Source organism: Alligator mississippiensis, chromosome 16 (assembly GCF_030867095.1).
Source record: "Alligator mississippiensis isolate rAllMis1 chromosome 16, rAllMis1, whole genome shotgun sequence".
NCBI lineage: Eukaryota > Metazoa > Chordata > Crocodylia > Alligatoridae > Alligator > Alligator mississippiensis.
The window spans coordinates 14,581,378-14,597,906 of NC_081839.1; the positions used below are offsets into that span (position 1 = coordinate 14,581,378).

The 16,529-nt window shown below is 48.9% G+C and overlaps 1 long non-coding RNA gene across 3 annotated transcripts; it reads right to left on the minus strand.

Annotated features, from left to right (window-relative positions):
* Positions 1-256: 256 nt before the first annotated feature.
* LOC132246470 (uncharacterized) lies at positions 257-9,191 on the minus strand. Of its 3 annotated transcripts, none has more exons than XR_009457788.1 (3): positions 8,833-9,172; positions 678-2,601; positions 257-470 (listed from the first exon to the last, which is right to left on the minus strand). It is a non-coding gene; the product is annotated as an uncharacterized LOC132246470 (long non-coding RNA). The 3 variants fall into 3 exon arrangements; XR_009457787.1 differs by having other exon boundaries at positions 257-807; positions 1,271-2,601; positions 8,833-9,169; XR_009457786.1 differs by having other exon boundaries at positions 257-2,601; positions 8,833-9,191.
* Between the last annotated feature and the right edge of the window lie 7,338 nt (positions 9,192-16,529).

Sequence of the window (16,529 nt, forward strand, 5' to 3'; positions counted from 1 at the left end):
AGCTTTGGCTGGGGTGATATAGTTGTGGGTGGGCCTGTTCTAAGCAGGGGGTTGGACTAGACCAGGTGACCTCTTGAGGTCCCTTTCAGCCATCATTGTCTATGATGGCACAAGCCATGTGTCTTACAGGGAAGCTCTTTCCATCCCCATGCCTCAGCCCAATCTGTCTGTCCACTGCAATCTCAGGGGTGTCCCTCCTGCCAGTACTGTGAAGCCCCACTCCTACCCCTTCAGAATAAAACCCATCACGAGCCACTTTTCCTTTATTATATTTTAATATAATCCTCTTGGGTGGAAGCAAAACAAGGCTCAAGCCATTCTCCAGACTGCTGGGGGGCAAGGAACCCAGCAATGGGACAAGGACAGCCCTCACTCCTGCCTAAAATAGACCATTCCAGTACAACCCTCCTCCCATTCATATCAATTAAGTCTCTCTCTCCTGGGAAAGCAGCAGGTGTAGAAGAACAGCTCTAAAAATAAACATGTCTTACATTAGGCCCCCACCCCACATCTTCAAAGTTCAACCCACAACCATGCCTGTGACCCTGCCCCCTCTACAGAGTCCTTTGGGTGTGGGTGCACGTGAAGCTGTGCAGGCAGGTCTCTGAGAGGGGATGGGCAGGTCCTCGAGGAGCCTCCCCACAGCAAGGTCACTCCCGGGGCCAGTTAATGCTGACCTGGCCTGAGGCCTCCAGCACCTCCCACTTGCAGTCGAAGTCGCCGTTGACCTGGCTGATGGACTGCTCCTCCACCACCCAGAGCTGGCAGCTGGTATGCGTATCGCATCATGGCTCACGTTGATAACCGCTGTGAAGAGGAGACAGGAGGCAAAGCATGAGCGGGGTGGGAGGCAAAGCAGAGGCCATTTCCATGCTGAAGGAGAATGGAAAGACCCCACATTTTCCCCATCAGCCACTGCCAGGACAGGGCTGGGCAGTGAAGGTCACGACTGGGACCCAATGGGGACCCTGGCAGGAGGGCACTGCTTGTAGTATATAAACCATCCCGTGGGACCCACGGGCTCACCCCCAGCCAAGTAACTCTTCTGCTTCAATGCAGCCCCTTGACGGGAACCCCATCCATGCCAGCCTGGATCTGACCCATGCACCTATTACTACCTTCCTCTGCCTGACAGATGGGACCCATGAGGCCACCCAAGCCCAGTATCGCCATCCACCCTTGAATCCGATCCATGGGCCCAGTATTCCCCCAACCCCGTCCTCCTCTGACCAGGGCAGTGGACACCTCCCACCATGCTGCTTCCACTCACCTCCATGTATGTGCTGACAGCATCACCCAAGGTATCAATTGACTCAAAGCACAGATGATTTGTGGGTTCATTCTGGGGAAGTGACAGATTCCAAAAAGAAGCCAGGAGTCCTGAGCCACAAAACCTTCCTCCCACCCCCTGCCCTCCTTCCCTCAGCTAGAAACAGGACCCAGGAGTCCTCCCAAACCATGCCCCTCACTATGGCATGCTGGACAGCACTCCTTTCGAAGAGCCAGAGCAGGGCACAACCTGCAAGTCCTGGTCCTCACGCCTGCTCTGCTCTAACTCGCTTCCTTCCCAGAGCAGCGAACCCGACAGAGCCCCATTCCCATCCCCTGCGTCCATCAGGCTCCCTGCAGGTCAGCTCAGCAAACATCACACGGGTTTTCTGCCCCCCTGGCTAGGAAAGAAAAGGACCCTGAGATAAGTGGGGTGAAAGGAGCGTCCAACCCCTTCTCCTTCCCCAAAATGCCAGGATCCAACTTCCCACCCACCTCCCTCCACTAACAGCAGCTCAAGGTCCTGTGCTCCCACCCAGGGGAAGTCTCCGCTCCCTGCCCCAGCTCTCCCCTGCATGGCCGAACCCACGGCACTCCCAGGGCCGCAGCTCCAGCCTCTCCCTGACTTCTTCCTGTGGCCAGCCCTCACTCCTCGATTCCCAGCCTGTCTCCCCTTTGCCTCAGCCCTCACATCCTGATCAGCCCCCTGCACCCTCAGGCCCTAGCTCCTCCATACTCACCCTCTCCCCCCTGCCTGGAAGCCCCAGCCCCACACCTGACAACCTGCAGATCTGCATGGTGAGGGCATGGCTCTCAAGGCTGAAGCGCCCTAGACACTTGTGAGCATCCTGGTAGGGCAGGTGGATTTGTTTCGGCCATGTTCTCCTCTAAATCTGACGTGGTGATCTGGTGCAGAATGACACTAATTCTACAAGGCAGTGAAGTAATAAATCTTGCAGCATTTCATGTTAAGCAAGATAACAGAGAATACCAAAGAGCGGCGGTTCCCCTACTGTAACGCACTTCTTTGATAGTAAAAGGTGTCTCTCTAAAGTACTCTATTGCACATATATGATAGTGGATTTACATGATTCTGCTTATACAAGTTTAAATTATTACACGTTTATAGCTAGACAGTGTCAAGAAAATCCTGAGCCTTACAGTAGAATAGGGTAAGTCCTACCTGGATCTTGTCCATCATCAGGTATGAAAGGCCAGCTTCTTCCTCCTCTTCACTCTCCCCCAAATCTGAACCTCCATCATCTTCACCTTGTTTGTACTCTCCTGGTGGACCAGCTTCATCTTCATCTGCTTCATCCTCCTCATCTCCTTCTGAAAGACAGGTAAATTAATTCCTTACAGCTTTGCTTAAACCTCAAAGGCTTGTTTGTAAATTCATCTTAAATGAGCTTCTGAAATCTGACTCAATTCAGCTACAAAACCTTCTCCAGAAATCTTTAAAAAAAGACAGGACTAGAAGTAACATCCCTCTTTTTCCTCTTTCTATAGGAAGAGAAAACACAGAACTGAATGTGCCACAGCATCGAATATGAGATGATGGGTATGAAAAAAAAAAAAAGCTTTTGGTACCAGCAATAAAATAACTGCTTTTATATAGTTATAGCTCAGTGTAAAGAGGTGTACTCATGTTTTCCTAAGTGCAGCTCTCCTTTAGCTGTGCACAGCATCCATGACTACTCTCTTCGCAAGTGCATTGCCCGCCCCCCCCGCATTACCCAATAGGAGCAGTATGTGATACTGGCCTTCACCTGACACACGTAGCTGATTTGTGCTCCAGCAGTTCCACAGTCACTTTAGTCTGAATTTTCTATTTAGATACTGACTGAATGGCATAACTAATGACTGCATGTTTAGAGAAGTCACCCTCATCATCTTCATCTTTTGAGTTGGGGGCCTCATTACCTTCCTGATCAAATCAATCTAGGTAGGTGATCTCCTGAAGCAGCTCAAAAATCCTTTCCCTGTAATCCTTCAGGTTTGTGATGTCACAGCTGAAGAAGTCCAGGTCTTCAAGTTTTTAAGATTTTGCTAAAAATGAATTAAAATTGCTCACCGAGATGAAATAACTACTTGGTACCTCCAAGTACTGCACTGCTGCCTCCTAAATGTCACTGATTTTGCTGGCTACCTCCCACCACCTCTTCTCCGTTGCTGTTTCCCATCGTACAGAGCTCATTTAAGAAGTCTTCGTGCTGACAGTCAACATCCCTTCCCCATAAGATCAGACACTCTCTCTACACTTCCTTTGAAACAGGTTTGACCCACTTTCCATCCCATTAAAATGTGTGTCTTTGCTTCTGGATGCCCCAAAAGTACATGTGTCTTCAGAAATACCATCCTATAATCACCCAGGGAGATGCAAAGCTCTCCCATTCTCTGAGGTCAGCACAGCCAACTGTCCCAGCGCCAGTCCTGCCATGCCTGGTGCACAGACAGTTTTCCATGGCCTGAATGGGGCAGCTGTGGATGTGACGATAGAGGTAATTCTGCTTAGAGTAGATCTGGGTTCTGCAGTCCATTGTAGTCACTAGTTGGCCTGTGTGAGTAGGAAGCTTTGGAGCCGCCTCGGAGACCCGGCCATAGGGTATAATGGGGAATGAATGAAATATCTACAGCTGTGTTTTTTGTCTGATTTGGGTGAAACTTGCAGGGGTGGCAGCCCCTGTTGAGAGCATGAAGCCTGCCACGTTTCAAGAAGATCGGTGCAGGGGCTCGGGGGAACTGCACCCCACATTCTTGAAAGCAAAACTCATGTCACGTGTATGTGTTACACCACAGCGGGGTGAAAGCTGCAGGGCTGGTAGCCTTGCCGAGGCCATGAAGCCTGCCAAGCTTCAAGACGATTGGTGCAGGGTTTTGGGGGGAACTGCACCTCGAGCTGCTGACAGGCAAAACTCGTGACATAGATGACCGTGTGTGTTAAGGTGCAGTGAGCTGAAAACTGCAGTGATGGTGGCCCCTGCTGAGGCCACGAAGCCTGCCAGCTGTCGAGGGATCGATGCAGGGCTTCTGGGCTCGGGGGCCTGCACCTCTGGCTGCTGACAGGCAAAACTCGTGACATGGGTGCTTGTGCAACTGCGTCTGTTTTGAGGCATGGGACCTGGGATCACCGCAGGCCTGGCTGCTACCAGTTACCGATTAATCATGATTCCCTCAGGGACCGGCTCAATACACAGCACCAAGAACAATCCACTGCCCCAAGACAGACGCCGTCAGTGCACTTAACAAAAGATGAAGCCTCTTCAGACAATCTACAGGAAAACCTGTCTCAGTTCTGCGCATCTCCATTTGATTTTGTAAGCATGAGTGCCTTGAGGCTGGCCACAACCAAAATGGCTCAGGATTAAAAAGTTAAGAGAAAATGTCAAGATGCCGTTTCATAGACACCTTGTTGTAAAAGGAAGGGAATTGGAAAAAAAGAAAATAAAACCCCATAATTTCAAGATGGCTCCTACGTGTCTGGTTATTCCTTAAAACTTGATGTTTTTGCTGGTTGTTAATCCATTTCTTGAGATGTTCCAAACCAGATAACCCCTGGTCACTGAGAAAGGTCATTCATTTAAACTGAAACTGTTTGTATAACAGGATTTTCCCTGTCACTTATGGCTTGGGACCCTCTTCATTTACACAATTAAAAGAATGCTTTGAAGAGGCTGGACTAAGGGGATAAGAAAGGTGTAAAGCAGCAAACAGGGTGCTTCAAGAGAGAAAAATCTCTCTGACACCACCCGCTGTTGTTCCCAAGAAGCTGGCAGAAACAGATCCTCTCCCTTCAAGGATCGTGCTGGGAACTTTGCTTGTCATCAAATCACCGGAGTGCCTGGGAACAGTGACACCCCAGCTCTCGCTCTCTCTTTCTCCCTCTTTCTCTCTTTTTGTCTCTAGGCATAGCTTTCTGAACCTAAATTGTATTAGTTAAGCTTCAGCTTAGTTTCCCCAAATACTCAATTAAACCAGGGGAATATTGTAATTGTTTTCTTTGTTTCCCCTTGCATGTCTATTACTACTAGTACCATTATAAAACTCATATGCTTCACAATAAATAACTTTTATAGTGAAACTGGTGGTAACTGGATGCATTTTTCCTTCTCTACTTCCCTTCCTCACTTGCTCTGCAGCAACGCTTCTTTTACCTAAGCCAAAGATCCCTGTGAAGCCCAGAAATACTGTGGGGTCCGCTCATCAAGAGGCTACCACTACTAGGACAGTTAGGGCAAAAGATTGGGACGTGCTGAGTTTGAGACACGTAAGAGGATCAGCTTGTATAGGCTGATGGACCCACTTTGGCTCAGGCGTGCCCTAATGAACTGAAAGCTGGCCCATGAGGGTGTCAGCTGGACACCCAGCCGCATTCAGAGGGATTCTGTTCACTGTGTGCTGGTGTCTGACTGCAGTGTAGTGTTACCTTAATGAACTGATTCCTGGCATGTGAAGGTGTCAGCCTGATAAACCTGGCCAGGTCAGGCATGTCATGTTAGTGTGTGTGTGTGCGCACGCGCGTGTGTGTGCGCGCGCGCGTGTGTGTGTGTGTGTGCGTGCGCACTTGACTGATTTAGTGGCTGGAGGAACCCAGCCCCACTGAAATGGAGTCCTGCAAGATAGCTCCACTGGGGGTGAGGACTTGCAGAAGGCAGAGATACAGTCCGTACAGAAACACAGGTAACACAAGGAGCACATTGATAGAATTGCAAAGACCCTAGAAATGTACCCCTAATAAATGAGCACACCCCAAAGTGACAGGCAAATCTGGTAACAGCTGGGATTATGGCTGGAAATCCATTTTGGGCCACCCCACACCATCTGGGCCAGGCAAGACATTGGTCATCAATTCAGTCTGCAATCTCAGCCCAAATGCCGGGTCTTTAGTCAAGCATGTATACTTAGTACCATGGGAATGGGGGGCTGTTAGTTGGCAGCCTGGCATGAAGAAACCACGCTCTGGTCTGGGCCAGACTGGTCAGTGGTGTCCGGGAGAGTCCTCCGGTGCCATAGAGACATGGTGTGGGGTGGCCCAAGAAGGATTTCCATCTCTAATCCCAGCACACAAGAAATTCCTTCCTTGAGCCTGTCTACTTAGTACAGTGGGGATGGGGGAACCGGCCCAAACAGTATTTCCAGCCATAACCCCAGTCCAAAACCAGGTCTTTATTTGGGTCCATGTACTTAGTACAGTGGGCATGGGGGGCTGTCAGTTGGCAGCTTGGCACACAAAAACTGCACTCTGGGCCAGGCAAGACTCTGGTTGGGCGGTGTGGGATTGTATCCAGTGCCACAGAGGCATGGTGTGGGGTGGCCCAAAGAGGATTTCCTGTTGACAACCTAGCCCAAAACCCAGTTCCTTATTCAAACCCATAAATTTAGGACACTATTTGCAGGGGCTGCCAGTTCATGGTCTGGCACAGCCAAACCATGTCTTCAGTCAGGCAGGACAGCAAGGGAGTGGTTAAGCTTCTGAAAGGGGATGTAGCTCAGTGGTAGAGCGTATGCTTTGCATGTATGAGGTCCTGGGTTCAATCCCCAGCATCACTACTTTTCATGGGGCAGCAGGGCAGGCCCTACAAAGAGAAGCTAGAAGGCCTGAACCTATTCAGCCTCCACAGGAGAAGGCTGAGAGGGGAACTGATAGCAATTTACAAACTCACTATGGGGGACCAGAGAGAATTGAGGGAGGCTCTGTTCCCCCCAGGCACCACCCAGGGTTACTAGGAATAAAACCCTCCAATTGTTAGAGAAAAGGTTCAGGCTGGACACCAGGAAACATTACCCTACACTTAGGGCTGCCAGGCTCTGGAATGGGCTCCCAAGGGAGGTGGTACTCTCCTACCTTGGGCATCTTCAAGAGGAGGCTGGGGTGATATGATCCTGCACCCATTCCTGCCTGAGGGAAGGAGTCAGACCTGATCAGCTGTTTAGGTCCCTTCCGACCCTAAGTACTATGATACTATGACTCTGGTCAGGGAAGAGCAGGAGAGTCCCCTGGTGCAACAGGGGTGTGCTGAGGTAGCCCAGAACAGATTTCCAACCATAATCCCAGCCCAAGATCCACTTCCTTACTCAAACCCACATACTTAGTACTGTGGCTGGGGGAGCTGTCCGCTGGCATCCTGGCAGGGCCAAACCACGAGTTGGGCCAGGCAAGCTGTGGTCAGGGGAGTCCACTGGTACCACAGAGTGATAACGCAGGGTGGCCCAACAAGCATTTCCATCTCTAATCCCAGCCCAAATCCCACTTCTTTATTCAGGCCCCTGTAGTTAGTGGTGTCTGGGCAGACTATCAGCTGGCAGCCAGGCACAGCCAAACCATTTCCTGGGATGGGCAGGACTCTGCGCAGATAACCAGGAGAGTCCCATGTGCCACAGAGGCATGGCGTGGGCTGGCCCAAGAAGGATTTCTAGCCATGATCCCAGCCCTAAATCCGGGTCCTTATTTCGGTCCATATACTCAGCACAGAAACTGGCACGCTGTCAGTTCGCAGTCTATCACGGGCAAGCCGTGTTTTGGGTTGGGCAAGACTGGTGAGAGATGTCCAGCAGAGTCCCCGATGGCGCACAGGTCTGTCATGGGGTGGCCCAAGAAGGATTTCTGGCTAAAATCGCAGCCCCAAAACTAGTTCCTAACTCACGCCCATATATTTAGTACAGGGGCGGGGGGGTGTCAGCTGGCAGCCAGCACGGCCAAACCGCACTTTGGGCCGGGCAACGCTGTGGTCAAGGTGCTCTGGGACAGTCCCCTGTGGCGCCAACAGGCAGTTTGGGGTGGCCCAAGAAGTATTTTGCCCCATAATCCCATCCTAATCTGACCTTTATATTTGATACAGAATATTATTTTACATATTCATTAGCAAATATGTAATGAAATTCTATTTAAGATGTGTAATTCATTAACAACAAGCTTCGATTGGGTGTAGATTAGTTTTGAAAAAGGAACTGGGAAGAAGCAATCAACTTCAGCCTCGTAGGTGGGATGGAGGAGCCAGGGCCCGCAGGCAACTTTGGGCTTCTCCCCAGCCCCCCAAAAAGCAGCCATAGACCTATTTATTTATGTAGTTATTTTTAAAAGGATTTTTACCTCCCCCAAAAACTCACCCCCGACACAACCAAGAAATGCACGGAGGGCGAATTGCAGCAGGTGACCCAGTCTCAGAGTTAACTGAAGAAAAGGGGAGGTGAAAAGAAAAGTTGTTCACCTCCATCGAGTGCAGAAAACACACCGGCTTTCAAAAACAGGAACACTATACAGCCAGTCACAATAATTACAATAATATATAAAGAATAATTACGATATAGCAGTACTGCAATAATAATGATTAGCTGATGCCCAGCCCAGTCGGGTTTCTAGCTCCCATTCAACTGTTTTAAAAGAAGCTGGATATGCAGAGCGCGTTTTGCGAGCCCAACAGATTTTACAAATAATTTCATTAATGTCATGATAATAATGTTAAAAATCATCTTATTAACGTCATGATAATCATGCACCGTTAGAATGAGAAATAATTAGACTAGTAAGCAACATGAACGTTAATTAGCACTATGTAAACTTACAATAATTAGTGAACAGCCACGTGCAAAAGGTAACACTAAGCACCCGGAGGCGCCGAGGAGGGGGCTCCCCGGATGTTTTGGGGCTGGGGTCGGGAGGGAAGGAGCAGGCGGCCCCGGGGCTCCCGCATGCCGGCTCGGGGCACGTGCAGCGCCGTGTAGGCGGGCGGGCGGCTCCCCGCTGCCTCCCCGGGCGCATCCCGAGCCCCTGCCCGAGCCCGGAGCTGCGCCCCGCCCCGCCCCGCCCCGCCCCACAACTCAGAACCCCGCGCTCCTCCGCGGCCGCTCCCGCACTGCGGGTCCCGCACACGGCGCAGGCGCGCCCTCGCCCAGGCCACGCCCCCCAGGCCGGAGCTCCGCGCTCCAACACAGCCACGCCCGCACTGCGCCTCCCCGGCACGTCGCGAGCGCTCCCTCGCCCAGGCCACGCCCCCCCCTCGGCCGGCGGGGCGGGGCCGGGGCCGGGGCAAGGGCGGGCGCTGCCTCTTTCATACCCGCGTTTATTGGTGGATAGGCGCTGGGCGCCGCAGCAGCTAATTGGGTGTGGCGGACGTCCCTCCGGGCTGAGAGCTTTTAAATATGACCGTAGGCCGCCCTTTTCCGGCACGCGGTCGGGGGACTCGGTTGCGGGCTCGTGCTCCGCTGGTTCCGCGGGCGCCGGGACTGGGCGGGGTCCGGCCTGCAGGCGCGGAGCAGGAAGTGTGTCCCCAGCACCCGAGGGTCCCCCAGCCCTGCTGCGGCAGCGCGGCTGTGCGGAGGGCGCTTTCCTTAGTCACAGCTACAGTTAATTCGTGGATTAAACTCTTTACTCCCGGTAGATGCTGCGGCCCGGTGGCGGGGTGCCGGACGACAGTGGCCGTGTCAGCGCTGCACGCGCGAGGCGTGAGCTGGGCGGTCGCGTAGGAGCTCAGAGAGTTCAGACCGGTCTGAGCTGTCGGGGCTTTCTTAGCAGCAGGAAAAACAATTTTTCCTTGTCAAAAATTCGAGTGAAACGAGTGTTTCTGAGGGGGCTGCCCGTGAGCTAGGAAGGGGGAGGGCCGCTGGCCTCGCTCTCTAGACTAGAGTTCATCACCGAGGCGGGAAGGTAACCAGAGACGGTTTGAAAAGACAAGCACAGCGCAGCGGCGCGCGTGTCCGTGAGGAGGCTGCGAAGCGACGCGGCCGACAGCCGGGTCTGCCGCTTCTCTCGTGTCGAAACCGAAAGGTCCAGCGAGGCGCTCGACCGTGCCAGCCCTGGAGCAGCAAGTGGGGAAAATAAACATTGCCATTACACTGAATTTGTCATAGTCAAGATTTGCTCTCCACTTCCGTGACTTGAAAGAGACCCCCTTGACTCTTAACCGCTCGCTCCAAACTGCGCGTGCCAGTGTACCCCAGCCGTACAGGGACTGTTTTGCTTGTGCGTTGCTCGGCGGAAAGCTGCTTTTAAGGGAAGGAGCCATGGCTTCAGCATGCGATCTCTAACACAAGGCATTGCTATTAATGAGGAACTTGAAGCCATACCACAGAGCAAATCACAGATAGTACCTTACGCTCTGAGGAGGTTGAATTTTATTTATTTATTTATTTATTTACTATTTTTAAGCATTTCTTTTTAAAATGTGAATTGGAAGTTTTATCTAAACAAGATGGGCCAGAATGTCCTGTTTTCCCCACACCTAGCTGTTGACGAATAAAGAGCAGCCAGGAGAAAAATGACTTTGTGGGGGGGATGGGCAATGGAGAGTGGCGTTCTTGGTAGTGCCAGGGACTAGTACGATCAGAGAACCTAGATGATAAATGCCTTAGCGGTAATGACTGCAAGCTCGTATCAGGTGTAACGGTGAAGCAGTGCGAAGCCTGTAGGGAGAGAGAATATGGTCAGGGTTACCCAAGCAACAAAGCTTTAATGCCAGAAATGAGGAGGCTGCAGTAGGTAGTGGGCCACGAAGACCTAGACAGCAGTCAATAATGTGGGTATCGAAGTAAAAAAAAAAGGTTTTAGTGATTACTCCAAAGAAGGCAGCAGGTTTTGCCATGATCTGATACAAGGGTCCGGAACGGCGGTTCTGAACCTTTTTCAGTTGACGTACCCCTTGGTCTCAGAGTGAGACTTCACGTACCCCCTTTCTATGGGAAATTAATTTTTATGTCAAACTACGTGTACTCGTGTATTATAAAAACAGCAAGATACTCATACAAAGACTTCATTTTAAACAAGCTTTATTTATTCCATGCACATAAAAAGTTGTGCAAAAAACCACCACTTGGTGTCAAATGGCAAAACATGCCCAAACTTATTAGTGCAAACAGTGCTGCTGCTTACTATCAACCAACATTTTAATTCTAGGCGACATTTTCGAGACGGCCACATGCACGTCATGTTCAGCTTTCAGTTTGTTCCTCGCTTTGGTTTTTGCAAAAAGCACTGAAAATCGCGACTCGCAGAGATGGGTTGCAACAAACGGAGTTAGAACTTGGTAAGCTCGCTTGGTCCGAGTGGGATATGCCTCCCCAAGTCTGCACCAGAATGGATCCAATTTCATTGATTCAAAATTGACACGGAGTTTCTGATTATTGCACAAATCAAGTAGCTCATCTTTTGCCAGGTCGGCACCACTAATTTGTTCGAGAGAAGCGGTAAAGAGGCTCCTTACCCAAATGTCAGCTACCTGAATAGTTGCAATAATTCCTTCTGTGGTGACTTTCAGATTTTCAAGATGCGTAATAATACTCGCGGGGTGTAGGTTGTATTCGTGTTGGTCTTCATTCCATCCAGGAAGAGCACACGCCAATTGCTGAAACTTCCTCAACCTGACAAGGGGTTTTTGAACCCAAAAGCTTACTTAAAATTTTTTTCCCAACTATTTAAGTTGGTCTAACAAAAGGTCAGATTCACCCAAAGAACCTTGTCTGCCTAATAATACTCTCACGAATTCTTGGTTCCCCTGGATGCACTGGATCTAAAGTGATTTCATCAAAGAGAGGAAAATTGGCAAAGTTACTGGAATCCCTCTCCTTCCCCAGAGAGCCAACTTCTCTTGAAAGGATTTGATTTTTTTGTCCTCCAAGATAGTCACTTCTCCACCTTGGACTGAAATGTTCAATGAGTTTGGACTGAAATGTTCAATGAGTTTAGAATTCTGAACACATCTGCGAGGTATGCCAAACAACCCACAAAGTTCGGACCTATGAAACGCTGAAGCAGAATTGATCCATTTTCATGCAGAAACATTTCAATTAAATCTCAAAGTTCAAAAACTCTTGTCAGAATGTTTTGACTGGATAACCAGTGTACTTCTGTGTGAAGCAGAAGTACAGTGTGTTCAGACCCAATCTCTTCCTTCGCACAGCGCTTTGAACATGCAGTGTTTCATTGCCCTTGCTCTGATCAAGTTGACGGCCTGGATGACAACATCCAACACGTCTTTCAGGTAAGAGGGAGGAGAATGCAATGACTAGAGATCACATTTGGATTCACCTTTTTGACGAGAGCGGTGAACTCTGAATATTTCCCCAAAATAGCAGGAGCACCATCAGTACAAATAGCTCCTACAAGGTCCTAGGAAAGGCTGGAAAAAAGGAAAAAATTCATTCATCGTAGCCATAATGTCTGCTGCCTTCGTTGTTTCTTTCACAAAAGAAATTCTTCTTTGACATGATTCTCACGCGCATATCAAGCAAAAACGAGAAGTTGTGCACAATTTGAGACATCAGTTGATTCATCCAACTGCAAGCCAATTTTATCAGACTTTTCTTGACTTGCTCCACTACTTGTTTGCGTATGTCTTCTGACATGTCCTTGATTCGGTCGTGAATGGTGTTGTATGGGGGATCTGTGCTATTTTTAGTTGTGCATCTTTACCAGACATCAGCTCGGCCATTTCCATGGCACGGCTTCACCAGGGTCTCTGTGATGGTATGCAGCTTTTTTTTCTGTGGCCATCCTTAATGCCACATGATAACTTGCCTCCAGCGCTGGCTTCTGGGGAGTAAATCCACGATCGGAGAGTGTGCTTGTTTCAAGTTGTGATCGCTTGATTTTTAATAAAGCTTTTGGGTCTTTAGTATTTTCAGGGTGAACAGTCTGAAGGTGCTCTTTAAGTTTAGATGGCTTCATATATTCATTGCAAAGTACCTTTTGAGCGAAGGAAGCATTGTGGCTTTTGTAAATCATTTGTATCAAGCATAAACGTAACGCCAAACTGCACATGCAAATCCTAGTAATAACACTTCTTTGACATGATAAATCTATGGACGAAGCAAGAATTCAGTCCTTGAAAAATAGTGCAAAGTAAAACCCTTAAAATATACATCGTAGGTTGGTAGCAATTTAAAACTGAACATAGGTACTTACCAAAATGAAAGGAAAAAGCAGATGTATGCTGTTACTTGTGTGGAACCGCCACGTGCATAAAAAAAATGAAGTTAAAAACTCAAATGCAAACACAACAACTTCGAATGCACAACTACGTTCAAAGACTTGACTCTACATGACTGAGTGACAGGTGTTTGGAGCAATGCTTCTGGTGCAAGGTTGAGGCATGGAGCAGGAATAGGATATCTGGTTTCCATGCGCACGTGCATTTTAACGACACTAAAGCCTCAGCAATTTCAAATTGTCAAGACATTTTTTAGGCCCTTCGACCTGTGTTAGATGGTGTATGAAATATATCTCACGTACTCCCGACGAGGCTTTGTGTACCCCCTGGGGGTACATGGAGCCCGGTTCAGGACCGCTGGTCTAGAAATTGATTCTCAATCGGGGGCCGCAGCAAACCCACTTCACAAGAAAAAACTAGAAGTTTTAAATGGGAATCTGTAGTATTAAAAACAGCTCTGCCCTGTCTGTGGCGATTGATCTTTTTGAGCTGTTTGCAACAGAAAATTTATTCTTATTTAGTTCAGAAAATGAGCAAAAATTAAGCGCTGGCATCCTGCATGGGGGGCCTTGAGTCTGTCTAATGGCCAGTACTTGGGCATCTGGTGTGTGAGGTACTTCAAATTGAGACAAGAGATGAGGAGTTTCACAGATCTTCCAAGCAAACTTTTTAGACATTCCTGCAAGCTAGCTTGTGGTATCATACCCCACGATGGCATGAAAAACCAGCAGCCTGTCCCTTAGTTCATCACAGCACTCCACCTTGTGCACAGCAATGTATTGTTGAGTTCTTGATGGGCTTGCTCTCATCCACAGCTCACTGCTGAGACGAGGCCAGAGTGCAATCACTAGCAATAGGACATCTGTGTCACTGCTTGTTGTTATGGAAAACACATGCAGCAAACTTCTGGGTCAGGTCAGCAGAAGCTTTATTTGGATAGAGCTACCACATTGTGACAATGACTGTGTTATATCCTTCTGACTTTGCTTCAGAAAGAAGCAAGATCACGTGGGTGCCTGCCACCTCTTGTGTGGAGTGGAGGTGGGCCGTGTTTCTTGCAGTTGAGGTAGCATAACCATCATTACCACCACTGACTGCCACGTAATGTTTGCTGTAGGCGTTCCCTTTTGAGGAACCTAACAAGTGTTTGCATGCCTTGTTTTCCTTGGATTCATTCACTGTTCTCCATTACACAGGCAACATGACGTCCTTGCTGCTATTTCCAATTCTTATTTTCTTCCTTTCCCAATTCGACGCTTTCTAGTAACATCCTTGATCAATGGGTCTTTGTAGCAGTCAAACACAACATCTACCCTGCTGCAAGGTTCCTTGAAATTGGACACGATATTCACCGCAAAAGCATCCACATGTTCTCCAAAAGTCACTGCATCCTTGGGTTTTCCCATGGCCCGAGCCACAGCCACACCATCAATCACTACACATGTTGGAGTCAGGGCTGTTTTCAAACTTGTCTACGAAATATTTCTTCCAAAATGGAGAGTAGTTAAGCTTTGTTTGCTGGTCTCAAGTTTCCGTTTGTTGTAGCCAGTGATAGCAGTGCAGTAGAGAGTTCTTGCCTCAGGAGGTTATCGACATCCATAGATACAAGTAGGCGTTTGAATAGTTCACGATCAGCTCTGATGACTGAGGTCTGTTGTTTTGTGTTTTTCTGTTGCTAACTGTACTGTATATATGGAAGCAAGAGTTTTTAACTTTGAGATTGGTGCACGTATGATGACAGCTTTATGCACAAGTCGATCAGCAACAAATGTCTCTAAGATGTTTTGTCCTAACTGCTGTGCATTCAGCACGCCTTGTATAATTGGTTCTTGGGGAATGTCACCAGTAGCGAGGCACACCAGCTCTGGGGATTACCTGTTGAACACTTGGAATAACTGGAACTTAGTAGGCAGCTTTTTAACATCCTCCTCATCCCTTGTCCGTGCTTTTGCCTGTCCATGAAATAAGTGCTTGTGCTGCAGAGAGCATTGTGTAAGCGTTGCAATAGCTGGCCTGCTTAGTCCTAGGCCTTGGCATATTCTTTTTCCCTGCTCGCCTAAGTGGCCTCTTTGGACACCTACAGTGTATTTTTGGTATTTGCACATCCAGAGGTACTCTGTCTCTGGATGCATAGCCAGTGTGGCTGACTATCCAGACATTTTGCACCAGATGGCTGTTAGATCCCCGACTCCATGCAGAGCCCAACGACCGGGGAGACGACAATCCAGTTGCTCATGGATCCTGTTACTCACTAGCCAGAGCAAGCAGGGAGCAAACACCAGCACACATTGCTCACAACAGCTTTATTCAAAATGGAGCCAGCTTCAGGCCAGGTCCCAAAAAACACAACCAACTGGGATCCTGCACTGAACAGCAGGGTTTTTTTGACATTTTACACACCTTGGTTCATGCTCATTAACATTTCCTCCACCTTGGTTCCTCCTTTGTTCCACCCATATCTCCTCCTATCTCAAGCTCTGCCTCTGTTTACTTCATTAGCGTGCAATTACCTATGCATTTCATGTATTTACATTCTTGAGAAAAGCTGCTCACAGCAATACGTGCTGCCAAACAGTGCAATGAACCGAAGTGCGTGATTCAAGAGATTTGGGAAAGAGTGCCATGTAACGTATTGACTAGAACATGTCAGTAGGTCATGTTCTGCAAAAGCTCTCTTCAAGGCACCGTTATTTGGGATGTCAATTAGTGCCATTTGGAACGTGTCAGGAGCATCGGTGGCATCCGCTCCAAATGGATCTGCAAACAGCTTCAACTCATCGCTGTGTTCCCTGAAATCCACAAATCTTTGTTTGAATTCATCCAGCAGACGGCCGATCAGTGCAGAATACTTGCCATGGGTCACAGTCTCAGCACATCTTGTTAATAGTATTGCTGCTGAAGTGGCGCTGGAGGGGATCAGGCCATGGGTCAGATGCCCAGCTGGAAACATTGAAAAGGGCTAGCTGAACGAGATGAGGGAGGCAGAAGGGACTTGATGAGCCTGGAGAGCCTTGGTAGCCTGGAGGAAGGCACTGTTTGTGTTACAGCCTGGAGGGAGAAAGGCTGAGTACTGTTTATTAGCCTGGAGAGGGAAGCGGGAAGTTTTTCTGTTTGACTTCCTTTGCTGAGAAGGCCTTCAAATAAAGAACCTGGTTTGCAAGTTAAAAAGAAGTGTGGCTGACTCAAGTGAGGTGAGCTGGTAGAAAGCACTACAGCTCCCAGTGTTGAGTGTCTTCATAACAGACTTAGTTGTGCAGGGAAAAAGCAGGTTCCAGTTTTGGAGGTATTGTAGAGGAAGTAGTAATATGTAAGTACGTCTCGGCCGTGTGGAACAAGGAA